At 39.2% G+C, this 17,280-nt stretch overlaps 1 protein-coding gene across 4 annotated transcripts in view; it reads left to right on the top strand.

The window, feature by feature from the left end:
* The window catches only part of NCOA2 (nuclear receptor coactivator 2), a 188,310-nt gene that overhangs the window by 63,527 nt on the left and 107,503 nt on the right, over positions 1-17,280 (top strand). For 2 of the 4 annotated variants that reach the window (XM_063170140.1, XM_063170133.1), the window contains exon 3: positions 5,816-6,059. The exons of the other annotated variants lie outside the window; for them this stretch is intronic. The gene's annotated coding sequence lies outside the window, so the exon portion shown is untranslated. The remainder of the gene's footprint in view (positions 1-5,815; positions 6,060-17,280) is intronic. 4 annotated transcript variants of the gene reach the window in all.

Here is a 17,280-nt window from a genome sequence, read left to right as displayed (position 1 = left end):
ATAGAGGTTAATAGAGTTTAGTGTTCATTATTTTTTAAGGAACCTATGCATAACATGGATTTTTACATGTTTAGAAGCAATAATATTTCTCAGTTCTCCTATTTTTTATTCTCTGCTCTTTTTCTGTGGATAATTTTCTTGTGTCTCTGGCAAATGTATGAATTATGTAATGTAGTTTTGAATTTCTGAAAATTACTTTGGTGAAAACTAAAGCAGAGCTTTCTAATAGTCATAAAGCCCTGTAGCAGAAATGGGGATTTTCTCACAAAAATAAAGGGTCACAGTGTATTTCTGCTGCAAGCCAGAAATAAGAGATAACTTTGCAAGGTTTGCTTTGGTACAGTACCAAAGCCAAATGCGTGCCAAGAGTCATCTTCGCTTTGAGATATATCCTAAGAGCCACCTCAGTGGCCAGAGAATACTACAGGTGTATATGCATTTATTCTAAGGGCTTTTTGTTAACTTTCTATGCAAGATATCCTTGTATCTGTGCTGGTACTTAATTTTGCTTTTATAACTCTGATTTACTATAAAATAAGTTAAATCACACCTAAGTATATGACTTCCAGTATTCACAAATCTGAGACTCAGGTGCATTGTTTTGAAAACAACAGACTATAAGTAGATTTATTTTAGTAGACAGCATGTGGATTACATACTGCTATATACCTTTTTACTGTTTGCTCTGTAGCTCTTTTGGCACTGTTATTCACAGACTAAGGAAAACAAATTCTCTTGTAGAGTACATGAAGTGAGGTGAGCTTAAATGGTGGTCTTAAAGAAGTGCTCATGACATAACCAAGCTTTAGTCAGGCAGAACAGTGCTTGAGGTGCTGGAAGTTGCTGCAGATCCCAAGAGAAAGTCTGTGGGGGATGTGACCTGATGTCAACAAAGCTATGACACGTTGCCCCTTTGCATCTGGTGCTTCCCTCAATATTTGCTAAAGAATGGAAAAGTCATTTGACTTTTGAAGAATATTTGACTGAGACTGAATTACCTTGGGCTTGTAATGGTGGGTTAACAGTGGAGGGCTGGTGTTGTGGGTGCTCATTGTGCTTGACTTGGTTTCTGAGTGTGCTAGTTCAAAACCCAGGGGGAAAATTAAAGCCACTCAAGCTGCCCCCTTTCCTCCCCTCCCTTCTGGTAGTGGAGGAAACACTAGGAGAGATTATACAATGGAATCACAATTTACTGGAAAATTTCAATAACCACAGCAATGTTAATAAAGGAATGTAATAAAGTGAGTGTTTTACTCACAAAAGAGGATTTACCACTGGACAAACCAAAACACTTCCTGAAGACAGAACCTAGTGTGGTTTCCCAGCCAAAGGCAGAATGGCAACTGGCCCCATGCTGAGCCATGTGGTGGATGGGAAAACAAAGGCAGCATGGCAGGGATGCTCCTGGCTCTACTTCCCTCCCAGCTGGAAAACAGTGGAAAAACAGACTAAACCTGGTGGGGTGTGACAGGGCCTTGAAACAGCTTAGGGGACCCTTCCTCTTGGCCTGACTGTGGGAGTGGGACTGTGGTGCTCGGTGGTTCTGGCTGCATCTCGGGCTCCAACCACAGCTCCAGCGGCTACTGTGGCTGCCATGGATGGGGCTTGGCCTCCATGTGGCTCCAGTGGGCTCCATTTTCTTTTTTCTGGGGCTGGCTGGTGCTGTCTTTCAGCACCAAGCCAGAAATGCTGCGGTTTGGAGGAACGGGGAAGGGCCTGCTGCTGGCAGAGAGGGACAAGGGCAGCCGAGCTGGCCCTGGGAGCTGCACACGCCCTCCCAGCGTTCTGCTTCCAGCCTCAGCTTCCTCCTGCTGGAACCTTGTCCCCGCCATGACATGATGATATGGAATTAGACAGTGCTAGAAACTCCACCCCTTTATTCCTCTAACCAGAGCACCAAGGCAAGGGCTTTGTTTCATATGACAGTGAGGCACAAAACTAAGGGATGCAGTGCCACAGCAGCTGGAAGCTGTAGGTGCTGTTGTCACTATTTGTAACTAACTTTTTTTTTTTTTTTAATAATATGCTCCAAGTCAGTAAAATCAGTGGAATACAGGTAGAAGTTCATTATTCCATTTTAATCTACTTTTCAGTGTGAAGGCAAGCTGTGAGCAGCTGTGTGCAGTGTATTGTGGAGCAGTAACCTTAATGTTGGGAATCTGTTAATTTGCATAATGTTTTATACTGAACTCATTGTGTCATGTTATTTGAACAGATTGAAACGAAAGAATAAACTACACTATACATGTTGAGCAATGCATGAAGTAGTTTTTGTGTTGGTGCTAGTACATAGGATTTTATAGTTATGTAGGATTATAGAATTCTTTGAGAAACTTCTTGAGATTGAAAAGGAATCATCATGATTTGGGGATTTCTGATGATTGAAAGTTCTAGTATTGTAGGAAATTATTTTTCTTATGATGATTTAAAGACCAGCTTCCCTAACAGAATTTATGACAGAATTTGTTTTATTCATATACAGAAGAACCCCTCACCAAATAATGCCAGTGTTGTTGATCATAGCAAGCACACTGTTTGCATTGTAGTGTGCCTTTGTGATAATTGTATTAGCAATAAAAATAGCTGTTGAAAGTTTTCATGGAATAATTTGCATTTCAAAAATGATGGAAACTACTTTAAAAATAGAATAAATAGGAACAATGAATTTATGGACTTGGATGAGTCTTTGCTGTTAAAGAAGATATTTGATATACTTCAGCCAGCTGTCTTAAGTCCTTGTAGGAATCCACTGTTCTAAAGAAGCTTAGTCTTCAGATGTTTAGTTCACTGCACTGAGCCTCACCTTTTTCCTGACATATTTAACCAAGTGTTTATACATTCACAAATCTTATATAAATATGTGCAATCCTAGAGCCTTTTCAAGCATATCCATTATCAGTGTTTTATGATTTGTTTTACATTAAAGCTTTCCTACTTGAAGTAGTGTTTTAGTCCATAAATATTGATTTTGATGACAAAATAATTAGGTTAGTTTATGTTAAACAAACACATAGCTTTTTGGAGGTCTGCTGGGTTTCGGAAGTGTTTTTAGAAACACAGTATAGTGGTCTGTAGGAACAAAATCCATTGCAGTTGCTTAGAGTTGAGAGACAACTAGCAGTGACTGATACTTCTAATCACTTGGGCAGTGCTGTATGAATTCAGATACTTTCCTTTTTCTTCACTGAAAAAAGTCCTTTGCTGACAGCAAATGTGTTATACTCTGCCAAATGAAATAGTGCATGAAATTCTGCTCTTGTTTTTTAAGCAAGAAGTTTTGTGTAGTTTCCATGATTGTACATTGAAGTACTGAAGTTTCATTCAACCTAATTATATTTTTCATCTGAACTGTAACTAGTGATCAGATAATTATTCTGACTTTAAAAAAAGTACATATAGCTAATATGGATGCTTGATAGCCAGTTTCATTGCTAAATTGAATTTAAAATATGATAAAATTATTTATTAGTAATTTTGGAAAATGGTAGTGAGCTTTCAATGCTCATTTTGTTTTAAATATTGAGGTTGAAGCTTCTCAGTTTATTTTCATAAGAATTAACATAATTGTCCTAGGAGTGTGCATGTGGGGTCCCATACTTCTTTTGCCATAGTTGTTAAGAATTAGGTGCATCAAATGTCTCTAGACTAAATATGATCTCACAGGAATGGCTAATAATGCCTTGGAAATAATTATTTCTTATTATTCTTAAAAATAAATGTCATATTGCATTTAATCCATGTCATAATTAGCATCTGTCTGTGAGCATGTGAATGTTTTTCTTTTCCTGGTCTCCTTTTCTGCACCTTATTTGTATAGAATATTTACAAGAGCCATCGGGAAATTGCTGCCCTGTTTGCTCTTATGAGCTCAATATAAAAATCTGTAAGTTGGACTTTGCTCTAAAAGACTGTTATCTGTTTTGAGAGGTTTTCCTTTTTGTTTTATATGTATTCTTTCCTTTGTGTATTGACAACATGCTGCATTTGTTTTTCATGCTGAGAAACTAACTAAATAGCTAAATAGCTAAATAGAAAAAAGGAAAAGAAGAAGCTTCCCAATATTTCATTTAAGAAGGCTATTTCCACTCCAGGCAGGGGCAGGTGATCACAAGCAATAGCACTGTGTGAAGTTATCCTTCCCTTTTGTAACTTATACAGGGCTGCTCCTGATTTACTGCAAATGCAAAGTAAAATGGTTTTGCTTAAATTATCTCTATTAGCTGTGTGGGACTTTAATCGGGACTGAAGCTAACCCATTTTACTTCAGGTCTTCCTGGCCTGGAAGTACTTTTTGAGCAGCTGTAGCTTTTCAGGCAGTCATTGGTACCTCCAGGATGAAAACATCTGAAGAAATGCTGGATGTGCCGCGCACTGATGATGCTGTTTGCTCTATTGCTGTAGGCATGCAACAAAACTGGTGGTGAAGGCAAAGGCAGCTTGCATGGCATGGGGTTCACCCCAGCACCGTCCACCCGCAGCTGCTGCTGCTCAGCTTGACCACTCAGGTGGTAAGATTGGCACAGTTCTTGTTGGAGCGAGCTGAATGAGTTAAGCTGAAAAGAGAGTGCCAGAAATTGCAGTAAGGAAGGCTGCCTGGTACTTCCCAGTTCCTTGGATGTTTTAGGATAGGATGTTCCTTGGAGTTTTTTATAACTTTACTTTGTTAGTCTTTGGAGCTAGGCAGTTGCTGCCAGCTTAATTTTTTTTTTTTTGCTGCCAAAATAATTTTGCTCTCTGTGAGCATGTGTGGAAAAAGTTGTTTCTCATTGTAGATTTAAAAAAAAAACCACAAACAAACAAAACAATAAAAACTAGTCTTTTTTTGGAAATGCTCCATGTCCCTCCCTTTGAAACAGAAACTAGGAGTTGGAGTGTGGGAAGCGCTGGTGAAGGGCACTGGGGAAGAAGAGCCGGTTGCGACTCACAGCTTTGTCTTTGTCAGCACCGCAAAATTCTCAGATCGAAACAAACTTTAACTTTTTAAAGAAATGACAGCTCTCACGCAGCGTCTTTGGCATATGAGAGCTGTGTGACCTGAAAGAGGAGAGGGAAGCTGGGTTTGTACCCTGGTGCCTGAGAGCCAGAAGCAAACCCGTGGGACATTGACATGTGTGGTCAGTGGTCCCGGTGCAGTCCTGGCCCCAAAATGCTGTAGACTGTGAACAGAGGAGGCAGACGGGGTGGGAGAGTGAGAGTTAATATTGGGGAAATGAAGGGAGAAGGGAGAGTGTGGCACTGCTAGCCAAGCCTGGAAGTGACTGAGCTGGGAGAGATGAAAATCCTTGGGGAGCAGGGTAAGGAGAGACTTGGCAGGGGTGCTGAAGATAGGAATGAAGAAGGACCAGGGCTTCAATCAGCATGGGCCAGAGGATATGACTTGAGGAAAACAGGTAGAGAAGTTTGTTTTGGAAGGTCCAGAGATCTTGAATGTTAAGTAAACACTCTTTGATTTCATTAGAAGCTCTTTGAGGATGTTTTCAGTCATCACCTATGGCTAATTTCCACGCAGAGAATGATTTCACATTTGCAACCAGTTTGATATTACTTTCCCACAAAAGCTGCATGGTTCATCTGAAGATTTCAAACCAACTGCTGGTTTTTTTGTAAGTGCCAGTGTAACAATGTCTGATGTCTCAGTTTCTTATTTCTAGAAGTGGTGAATACAAACATTTTTCCAGTGTGGCAGTGTTCAAGTCAAGGATTGTCAAAACTGAACTTATCTTAGCAAATCTCTTTTTTTGGCCCCTTGTGAGGAAGCCCCTCAATTTAATGGTATTAAGTCACATGCTGATGTGCTGGGTTTTTTTTCCTGCAGGACTCCTGCTCGGTTTCATGCACAGGATGGACTTGCTCTGGGAATGAATCTGGTTGATGCATTGGAGAAGGCTGTTCTCTGGAGTACCCTGCCTCACTTCCAGCAGAAGTCAGGACGTGTGTGGTGGATAAGGCAGGGGATTGCAGAAGGCAGGAGCCATTCTGGTGCTCTGTGCAGCTGCATGCTGCCCTGGCGAGTGGGACTCCCTTCCTGGCTGTGCTGCAGACTTCCTAGGTGATGCTAGGTAAGCTGCTCAGTCCTGGCTTTTCTTATGTCTTTGCTCACTGTGTCTTGTGGATGACTTGAGATCTTGGGATCTTGCTTGGAAAAGTACTGACCACTGGTGGCTGGGGGTGAGGCAGTGGGGGCTGAGGTTTGGAGGTGCTATATAAAGCACAACGTAATGCCAAGTGCTGTGAAAAAATCAGGTCTGAGTTATGCCAAACTGGAGACAAAGTTGTCTTCAGAACTGGAGAATCATTTTGACCTTAAAGCTGTCAGTGCTTTAGTTAGGAAGCTGGGAATAACTCTGTTATTCTAGGCTAGGAGTAACAGGGTCAGGGTAGGACTAACCATTATGTTGATGGAGCACTCAGCTGCACCATTGAATTCACAAAGAAATCACTTGTTCTGTCTTCCAAAAAAAAGTTTGAGTAGTGTGCAGTAAATCAGGTATAGGACCATACTCCAAATGCCAAGAGTTAAACAGATTATTGTTTTGATTAGTGGTAATTTTGTACGTTTTTGAGCAGCACAGAGGTGCTGTGGACATGGTATGACATGACTGCGACGTGTACCATGCCACAAAAGCAAACAAAGGCAAAGTTTAGGTTTTCGGAGACTTAGCTTCTGATATTTCCTCCTATGAGTGCTTGCATCCAGATTAATTTTAGTGTAGACATTTCGTATCGTGCAAGATGATTTGGGTACAAGAAGCACAGCATTTTTTGAAGCTGTCAACTGAGATAATATATGTACATAAAATTAAAATGACATGTAAATTCATCATTCATTGCAGGCACATGACTCTTGTGCCTGGTTATTGTATCAGATATTAAGTAGTGCTTGTAATGCCCACTATCAAAATGGCTTGGAGTCAGAATTTCATCTGCATTTCCTCAGTCATGGGGTTTGTATTTTCCCAGTGTGATGTCCATAGCTAGCTACAATGCTGTTGTAATCAGTAGATAACAGAGAATTTTTTGGCCAAGGCATGGTTAAGCTAAATATTGTTTCAACTTAGCTAACCTGAATGCAAGAAAACCATTAAATCAGGTTTTATGAAATAACCAAGAGTGTGTTTTCAATGCCTAGAAACATAGTGAGCGTGTTTGCCAGATAAGCTATTTCTCTCCATCGCAGGGAAGAGAGAGAGTAAAAAACTGTGAAGGTTTTATAATGGCTGAATATTATATTAAATACACAGAGTAAGAATGTACATTCCCCTTCCAGCCTGCTCACAGGGGATCTACTGCATACAGCTCTGTGAAAGGCTGCACTAATGCTTTAGGTGTTGAGCAATATTTCTAAGTGCTGCTTTCTAAGAAAACATGAGGTATTTTTGTTTGACTACTGCTGTGCAGCGTGCAAGTCTTTCTTTAAATCTTTGAAAATAAACAGAAAAAGGCAGTGGGGGTGGCAGAGAAACAATCTGTATTTTATGAGCAGAAGTTAAAAATGAAATTATTTCCTTTATCTAGAGTATTGAGAGTTATGTTGCAATTAGACTGATGCAATAGCAGCCATTACGAAAGGATCTCGGCGCTGGCAGAGCCCGCTGGAGGAAAGCACGGGACTGGAACAGCAGGGGTGTTGTGGGCCTGCAGGGCAGCACACTGGCACAGCCACACCAGGGAGATTATCAGCTCATGTGGGACAGGAATGCCAAGGAAAATACAAACTCTGCCATTCCTGCATGTCCCATAAAACGGGAGGGGGGGAGACAAGGAGGGTGACTTGTTTTTATCAATGTGCCTACTTTATTTCAGCGTCATGTCTAATCCGGTGTGGAAAATGTTTTCTGTTCTGTCAAAGAAAGAAGGAATGGAAATGGCAGCTAATTATGAGCTAATATACTTCAAATGCTGCTAATAAGAGTGGAATTTTACTCAGCTCACTCTGTTTCTACAATAGAAAAGTAAAATTTCTCTTGAGTCAGCTGAAACATCTGTTGAACAAATTGGTTCAATTTCATGAGTCTGTTGCTAATTCTGAAAAGTAGATGGTGTTTTATAAGATCAGTAGAGTCAGGGGGTTAGAGCCCATATTCTTTATTTTTTTTACTATTATTAAAGTCGGTCATGTCAAAATGTCTTGTTTTTATGAATACAGTAATAATGTGGTTAATGTTTCTAGTATTTCAAGCTTTACCTTTGGTTTAATGAGTTTTCTTCACTGTTTTTAATCAATATTACTAATAGTCTTTAAAGTTGTAGTCTTCCAGCTTTGTATCAAGTTCTTGGTAGTAAAGCAGTTGAGCAGGTCTTAAAAAAAATCCTCTTCCAGTGCATTTCTCTTTCTGTTTCTATTTCTAATTTCCATTTTGCCTAGTCTGTTTTACTTACAAAGTTTAAGTATTAATAGAGTTTTAGTTGCTCCTATTGCTGTTTTCTCATTTGGACTGATTCTTTGTAGATTTCCAGATGTGGGAAAAATATTGTAGATGACAAAGCAGTTTATGCTAGATGTCTAAGAATGTCTTAGAGTCAACAAGTTGACATATGAATAATAAGAGAAGAAAAAAGGGAGACATTAAAAATAGTTTTTCCAAGATTTTGTTCCCATGTGTCACAAATGTTTTAATTTTATGCCATATACATACATGAATCTTAAAGGTCTCAGGTATGTATCTTAATGCTGTCATCACTGAAAGGAAATCACAAATGTAATGCAGATCCAGTTCGGTTCTGTGTGCTTTACTGTTAAATACTATAAAACCAATGCAAGTTCTTCCTATGTACTACTTCCTATGTACTATGTATTACAGCCATAACTGGTTGTGATTCTTTGACATATTTGAAGGGGAAAGCTGGACTTTGAATTTAGACAGTGAATATATACTTTTTGTGTGCTATGTATATTACATGCAAAATACAAGATTGGCATTAACCGTGTGCATTCAGGGTAGTTGTAAGCTATGATATTTTCAGCTTTGTGGTCAGGGTGTCTATTTAGAGTAGTTTAGTGTATGAAAGTTGATAGTACTTTCTAATTCCTTAAAAAGTAAAGGAAATGATATGTTGATTACAGCTGTTTTTTAAGCTGTAATATTTCTTAATTATGTAGTAGCTTGTTTGTCTTCTTTAACTTAGAAGATAACGGAAGAACAAATAGGAGGACAGCAGTGTGGGATATCATTGCTTTTGAGGGATTGTTGTGCTGAGGAGGAATGGAGATGTACAGACAAGTTTACTGAATGTGCATGTGAATACTGCCGGTGCAAAAAGCTGCCCCACTGCCGATAAGATGTTGCAAACTCCCCATGTGTTGGTTTTGTCCTTGGTGCAGCTCACTGAGGCTACAGATGACGTTCATGAAATGAAGTGAGGGGAAAGTTTTGTGGCTGAAATCCTGTGCCAAGTCTTTTTGAAGTTGTTAGCAGCAGCTGTGCTGTAGCTAAAGAAAGGCTTTCTTTGCCTCCATCCTAACATCTGCATGGTCTTTAACAGCAGAATTGTTGCACTACGATGTGTCATTTAGCTAATCTGGGTTGCCTTCATTAAGTCCTTTTTTTCTTCTCCTTATTAGAAATGCTCACATTACTTTGGGAAATAAGTTTTTGAAGATCTGGACTTGAGTGTTTCTGTGTAGAAACAGTAGGCTTCAGTCAAAAAAAAAAAAATCAGAAGATGAGTGGAGACTTTGTAGCTCAGTGAGTCTCTTCAGTCTGGGCAGCTCTAGAGGGACATCATGAATTGGATTTTTATGTGTCCTCTCTTGTTTGGAGCTTAGGGGCTGAACACACGGCCAGTTTTTGTGGAGATTCCGCAAATGTGACATCATGGCAGCTAGCATTGGTCTGAAAGCTTCCAGAAGTGTGGCTTGCACCCTCTGTGCTGAGGTATTGCCCCCTCTCCTTTGTGCCAGTGCCACTGAACCACAGCTCTGGGCTGAGCTGGCTCAGGGAGCCAAACCAGAGGACAGCTCGATGCATTTTTGGTTGAGTCACTTGGCTGGCTCTTGACCTCTTTGAACTTCCTAACATCAGAGTTGGACAAATGTCTCTGCTGAAGATGGCCTGGAAGAGAGAGGAAGGCAGGACCTGCCTCTTGTAGTTGTAAATTGCTTTCAAAACCATGTCTTCGTTGAGAAGGCAACCAAGGGAAGTGTTTTTAAGAAATAGCTGCTTGACTGTATATTGTGTTTACTTTTAAAGTGGACAGAAATCAATCAGGTAAAATTTTAGCTTTAGTATTTCTTCAAGTTGAAGGTTTTTGCACAAGTACTTTTAAACTGAACTTTTATTTAGTCTTCTTACAACATGAGACTAAGTTCTGTAATTGTTCCCTCGGTTAGCACTGTGAAGCTGGTGAGTTCTTAAGCCTAAAGGATGGGATCTAATGGACTGAAATATGAGGTTGTGGTCTTGGAGAGCAAAACAGAATGCTGTAGAAATGCTGTCCCTTCTGTCTTTTGAGGATTTTGGCTATCTTGACTGTAACTGTCTTGGATTTGGAGGGATACCTGACTTTCAAATAGTATGTTCCGAACTAAATTTGGAGGAATGCACTGTAAATTAAATGGGGGGGTGTGTGGATTTTTTGGTAAGAATTGCCACATTTTATCATCAGGAATTACTGGACATCCATTTGCTTTCTGGTTGAACAGTAGGATCAGTCTTCCTTCTGTAATCTTGTAGGAAAATAACTGTACTGGAAAAGCAAGAGTGCTGATGGTACATAATTGTACTCATTGCAGAAGTTTGGTTTGTGAGTTCCAGTTCACATAAATAAGCAAAATGAGAGAAAAGGACAGGAAACATGCTCCTGCCTATTAGGGTTTTTAAATAATATTTGCAAAATTATCTTCTAGTCAAATTGTGATTTTCTTCAATTTATGCTAGTATGACTGTGATTACTCACTGTCTGTAAAATTGAACACATACTAGCCACAATGAAGAATGAACACTACACTGTACAAAATAATAAAGTTTTCACTATTGCCGCTATTACGAATTACTTGAAATACTGCATATTGAATGGAAAAGGTTAGGTCTGCCTGCATGTGTAGTTCAGAGTGCAGCCTGCCTGCTGGGGGAGTGTGATGCACCTGCCTCCTCATCTGAGTGACCATGACCACGTCACCAGGGACTGAGCATGCCCTGGTGGTAGCTGGGCATTTCAGTCTCACACGTGAAAAACATATGTTTCCTAATGCCTAAAAAGCACAGCCAGGTCCTAGGAATAGATATGCTTGGCAGCAGTAGTCCAAAATATGTATTTTATTTACACATTTAAAAATAATTAGAAAAATAAGATCATAAAGTCAGTAAAACGTAGCACATTTAATACGTTCTGGTTCCAGTGATGTTACTGTGAGGTAAGGGCAAGCAGACCACGACTTGTTTCAAAAACAGGAAGCGCCTACATTTATATAAATTGCATAGTTTCAGCTGTCATAAATGTGGTTTCAATGCAGTTGCAGGAGTAAAGCCCAAAGTAGTTATAACCAGCTTACTTCCTCTTCCAGTCAAAGTGCAAATAGCCATATAATTAACAATCTGTGGCTCATTTCTGTAGCTGGGTTAAGTATTCTGTTTCGCCTGTTCAGTCACTGTATAAACACAGAGGGACCTTGACTTGGTTAAGAGCATTTTGAAACACAAATATCCCCAGTCATAACCAGATCTGCAGATTCACAGAAGAGGGTCTTCAGTTGCCCCTTGAGCTTGGCAGCAGCAATGAGACCTGTGAGTGTGGCTGGATCTCTGCCAGGCTCCTTGGAGAAGAGCGAGTCTTGCCAAGTTGGCGTCTTGCCATGGTAAACTGCATGGGGCAGCAAAACCTGCTGCAGAGCTGGTAGACAGTTTTTCTCTTTAGGGACTTCCCTTCTTACATTCCATTACAAATTGGCTTTATTCAAAGTCTTTTATCATTAATTTTTTGAGGACTGATTGCTCAGCTTTTTTGGACAGCTTTTTTCTGAGTTAATTCAGCCATCCTGCCTTTGACTCTACTCATGCGCTTAGTGTGAGAGAAAGCATGAGTACAAAAGGATAAGAAAGAGTTCCTCTTCTGTTCCCGTGCACTCTTGGGTTGGTTTAAATATGCTTTAGGCTGCTTGGAGAGCCTTTGAAGAGAGCCCTAACTTTTCATCCAGACAAGGCCTGTACACTCTCTGTCGCTGCTGATATAATGCATGAACAGCATTTGAACAGCAAATACCTACTGAATATTCCCCATTTACTCTACTTGCTGGAGAGGACCATTGAGGAGCCTTTCCAGGGAAAGTTTGCTCACCCAGGAGCTTTTCTGTAGGGAAGCTCTGCAGAAAATGAAGCTGCAACACTGGCTGCATGTGATGATTGAGTGTGCCTTTTCTTCATGTGATAGGTGGCACTGCATTTTGCAAAGCCCTGTGAGAAACCTTTAGGCAGAGCTCAACAGTGATTCCTCTGTCCTAAACATAATACAGAACATTCCCCTTCCCTTTCCTAGCTTTCCTCTTCCACTATCAGATAAATAGTAAAATATCATAAATTCATAGTGACCACCTTTTGTCTTTGCCTTAAAGGACTATTTCATCCTGTTCCAATGTTTTAATTTCTTCAGGAAAAGCTGGCAGACTCATTTTGTTGTAGCTGGAACAACCAGAAAAGCTACATCAGTGACCAGCACCTTGACTCATGTTTGAATGGAGTTTGGAAAGGCAGTCTTAGCAGCCTGTACATAGCAAATAAGATATGTACAACAGTGATTGCAAAGGGAACAGAAGTCAGGACAGAGTTCTGCTTTGAGCTCCAAAGTGTTTTAGCTATGATGGACAGGCAAGAGAACACCAAAGAGAGAGCTCCTTTGAGTCTTGTAAAAAGTCCATGGTGGTTACATATATTGAAATGTTTCTTTCATTGTAATTAAAATTTGGAAACTTTTAGGACACAACAGATTTATAATATTTTTAATTGTGTAAAGGATTTCTTTTTATTCTTATAGAATATTCCAGTGTTTTTAAGAGAAGAGCATTCAGCTGCCACTCTGAAGAGTATGGTTGCACAGCTTCTGCTGCTGTCTGCTTACTCTGTGTCCGTAGGTAATAATTTATCATAACATCAATATAACATTACCTTTAGTCATTCAGAAAAGCCTTATCTTAGGTGCTTGCCAGAGTTACTCATGTGTTTCTTTGCTTAGCGTGACATGGCCATATTTTCCCTCATGGCTTAGTTCCTGGCCGGGCACAGGCGATGAAATGTGCTCGCATTGCGCTGTGCTTTATCACCGACTGCAGCGATTGGGCCGAGCTGCCTTGTAAGAGACAGTAGGGCCAGTCAGCTTGTTGCAATGAATGGATTGCTCTTATTCCTGGAGGAGGATCGTCCAAACAGTGCTCTCTGGGCCAAGACCAGCCTACAGGAAATTTCCATCTGCTCTGCTTTTTACCAAAGGAGATGGAGAGCGACTTCGCTGCAGCAAATGCTGCCCAGCAACTGGACTGCACTGGAGGCTTGCCACAATCCACTTTAGAGGGCTGCCTCTGAGGGAGTGGAGGAGCCTCCCTTCTCTTGTGGTCTGGCTTTATTTCCATGATAATCTCTTGATAATATTTCTAGGGTGGCTACTTGCAGCATGTGTGGGCTGGCCAGGCTGGTGACTGCCCCAAGGACTAGGAAGTGAAGTCTGTGAGAATTAGCTGGTGGGAGGTTCTGCAGCCAACCACTGAAACAGAATTGCCAACTCCTTGTATTAGATGACCTCTTTTAATAGAAAACCACATCCTTTAAAACACTTCATTGAAAATGCCCTTATCAACTCCAAGCTCCTCTGCCATATAAAAAGCACCTTATTTGCATATGAAGTAATTCAGATTCAAACTTCTAATTGCCATTTGAGAAGTCAAATAATAATATTTGAGTGGATTTTGATATTATATTTTTATATTGCCTTTTAGGAGAATTGCAGGAATAATTTGAGACTGTAACTATTAAACCCAAACAGAATATGGGAAGATGGAAAGCCCTGTATATATATGAAACAATAATAATATTAATAAAATTGTATGTGTACTCATCATTGTCATGCAGTGGTAGTCTATAAAATTTTTATTATCCTGAGATAATATGCATATCCATTACATGAGAGCACTGAGTACCTTTTTAATCTGTGCATATTTTCCAAAGCAAATGCTTCTAACAATTGTCTCCACACTTGGTTTTGTGTTTTTATCATCATAAGGTTAAATACTAAATTAAGATTTAGATTTTTATATGGTTTATAATTTCTAAAATTTTTCCTTTTTTTAGATTCATTGTTGTAAGAATTTTCACACCCAGGAAATCATTAGGCTCTTGTACTAATGAAAATGGTTCAGGTGAAATGAAACAGTAGAAAAATCATGTACAAATTGGGTGATATCTTTAGAACTCAGTTTACTATGATACAGTCAGCTGGTGGTAGAAGTAATTTGTTACTTTTTTGTATGTGAAGTTATAGAAATAATCTGGATTGCTTAATTCCCGTACAGTCAAATGGAAATACATGTGGTGGTAAGGATTTACTGCAGTTGGCCTGGTCTCTAATTGTATAGCAGAATTGTTGCTCTTAAATAAAAGAAAGAAAAAATTCTGCATCACAGATCCCTCATGTCATTGCTCTGTGAACCTACATAAAATCCTGGTACTTGTAAATTCCCCTGAGCCTCATCAGGTTCCTGAAAAGTTTCTGGCTCTGGCATGGATGATCTCTTTGCTGGGGACAAATTGTTTCTCCTTATCAGGAATGGGGCCCATATGAGTGAACTAACCATATTACCAAGATCGGTGTTAAATTCTCCAAATTGTTCCAGTAATATAAAGAATAATATAAATTCATGCTCAGCTGCAAACTTTCTAAAATCACTTTTTGCATAGTAAGAAAATTAGAAGAGATACACAAACTTACATAAAACACTGAGTGGTTTTGTAGCATTTCTGTGTTACTGGATCATCTTGGGCTTTGAGTCAGGTTTCCTGAATTCTCAACTTCGCTTCTTCAGTATTTTTATCTCCTGATAAGTTGTTGCTCCAGTTGTTTGAGCTCTGCTCTAGATCAGACTGTTCTGCCAAGGTGAAAAATTTCCCTGTGTTGAGACATGTTGTAGATAGCTCTGGGTACCTTCAGCCTTCTCCTTTGTGTTCTTAAAAGTCAGTTCTGTTGCCTTGTCTTCGTTTCTCCGTTTATACTGGGCTTTTTCCTCTGTTCATTTTGCTTCTGATAAGCTGAGTGGAGTAGGTTTCCTGTAACAGCATCCATCTTGCTTTCCCCTGGGTGAAAGACTATTCACTTGTTCCTGGCCTGGATCATAGGTGATATCAGTCCTGTTAACAGATGTCTGAAGGCTGTGTGTATATGTGCACACAGTTTATTTATTTTTTGTATTTATATATTAATATACATAATAAACATCTTGTTGTATAGAATTTTGTGTAATATCTGATAGCTAATGTCTGGTATACATGACACCATGTTTGCCAGTTAGATGAACTGCTTTCATTGCTTTTAAATATTGACTTCTGTTTTATTTTGGGTTTTATTTATCTCTCTACAAAAAATGAAACATTTTGAGTAGCTTTTCCTGTTTTCCAAACATCTTATTGACTTAGACTGAGCAGTTTATGGAAGTGATATATGACTTCATGTATAGCATTCTAAGGAGATGTGCTTTGCACATATAAGGTCTTGATCTTTTCTGTAGGAGCTGCTAAGTCCTGTGTATGGTCTTTGCTGTACCAAAGAGGTAAGATGGTGGACTAGTGTTGCCTTGAAATCTACATCTTGATTTATTTATTTGGAGTAATTTTTTATTCTGTCTTTTAGTAAATGATTTGACTTCATAACTATTAGAATTTTGCATGTGAATGTATTTTATTACCTGCTTGGAAATGGCTTAATGCTGTTATTTGATTGATTATTCTCTGGTTTATATTACTTTACTGATCACAGTGGCAAGGGCTGGTTTTATATTCTCTTGTTACATTTATGAAGGGTTTAGCAACTAAAAGTCAAATGTGAAATGGAGCACTGTAACTATTCATGCAAGTGCTGACTTGTGTTTATAATCTTGAAGATTGAACAGACTTGTATAAATGCTAGATTAAAAATAATTTTAAACATCACAAATCTATCACAATTTATAGATTACAGTAAAATACATGTCTGTGGAAAAGTATCTGATTTTATCTCCTGTTAGAAGTTAAATGGGCCTGTGTGTCTGTTTTTCTTTAAAAACTGTCTAGCAAAATGTGCAAGATGGATTTAAATATTGTGCTGTTACTTTTGGGTGACCTATTAGTATAGCCGGCAGTTTAGTTGGGTCTTTCTAAGTTAGTTTTCTGTGAAATAGCAAGAAGGTCAAATATTGTCCTTTATTTTTAACCTCTTTTCCTACAGAAACAAGGCTCATGAGGTCACACCATGCACTTGTGTAGATGCACACACGCATCCCTTCAATTCTCCTCATTATCTTTTGAACCTATAGCTGATTTTGATCACAGTTTTTGGCACAGTGGAGAGCTTGAAATTCAGATCCCGCAGGTTTTGTGAAAATAAGTAGCTTAGTCTAAGTGGAACCACCTAAGGGTGCCCTGACAGAGGGAAAGGTTGCAGCATGAAACAATCTTGTTAGTTGTCTGGGAATCCTAGTGATGGGAAAAGAGAGGCTTTAAACAAATGTCCCAGCTGTGGGAAAAACTTCCTTCAAAGCTTTCACCTTTCTAGACACCGAAGTCAACCAACCAGGAGGTGTAAATCTGTGAGAGATGAGGCTTAATTAATTCTGTTATTCATGAAACTGCTTGTTCCCTTGATATTAGTAATATCAGTAGCATAAATGTTTCCATGAAGTATATTTTTGCATATTTAGTTATTAAGGTAAACATATAGGGATATTCTTATGGCAGTCCTAATTTTCAGAAACATTATCGTTTTTACTGTGAACATTAGTTTAAATGTTTACAAAAAGTCTTCTCTCCCTATGAGTACAGATGGAGCAGTTCTTTCCCCTTACTTCTAAAATGACAGATACTGTGAATGCTTTCCAGCTCTGTTTTGCATGTGGTTCTGGATTGCAACTAGCCAGAAATGCTGGAGAATTCATGGCTCTATGATTGTGCTCCAAGGGAGTTAACTGGGAAGAACAAGGTCGGTACAGTACGCTTACTGAATATGGAAATAATAATAATTGTAAAGCTAACCAACAAGAACTGTATTCTTAATAAAATGTGTGGGTTTTTCAGTGTAATCATATGACTATATAATACAAAAATTGCTTTG

This window comes from Melospiza melodia, chromosome 1 (genome assembly GCF_035770615.1).
Source record: "Melospiza melodia melodia isolate bMelMel2 chromosome 1, bMelMel2.pri, whole genome shotgun sequence".
Lineage (NCBI taxonomy): Eukaryota > Metazoa > Chordata > Aves > Passeriformes > Passerellidae > Melospiza > Melospiza melodia.
The sequence above is the reverse complement of the archived record's forward strand: the minus strand, read 5'-3'. Positions and strand labels throughout refer to the sequence as shown.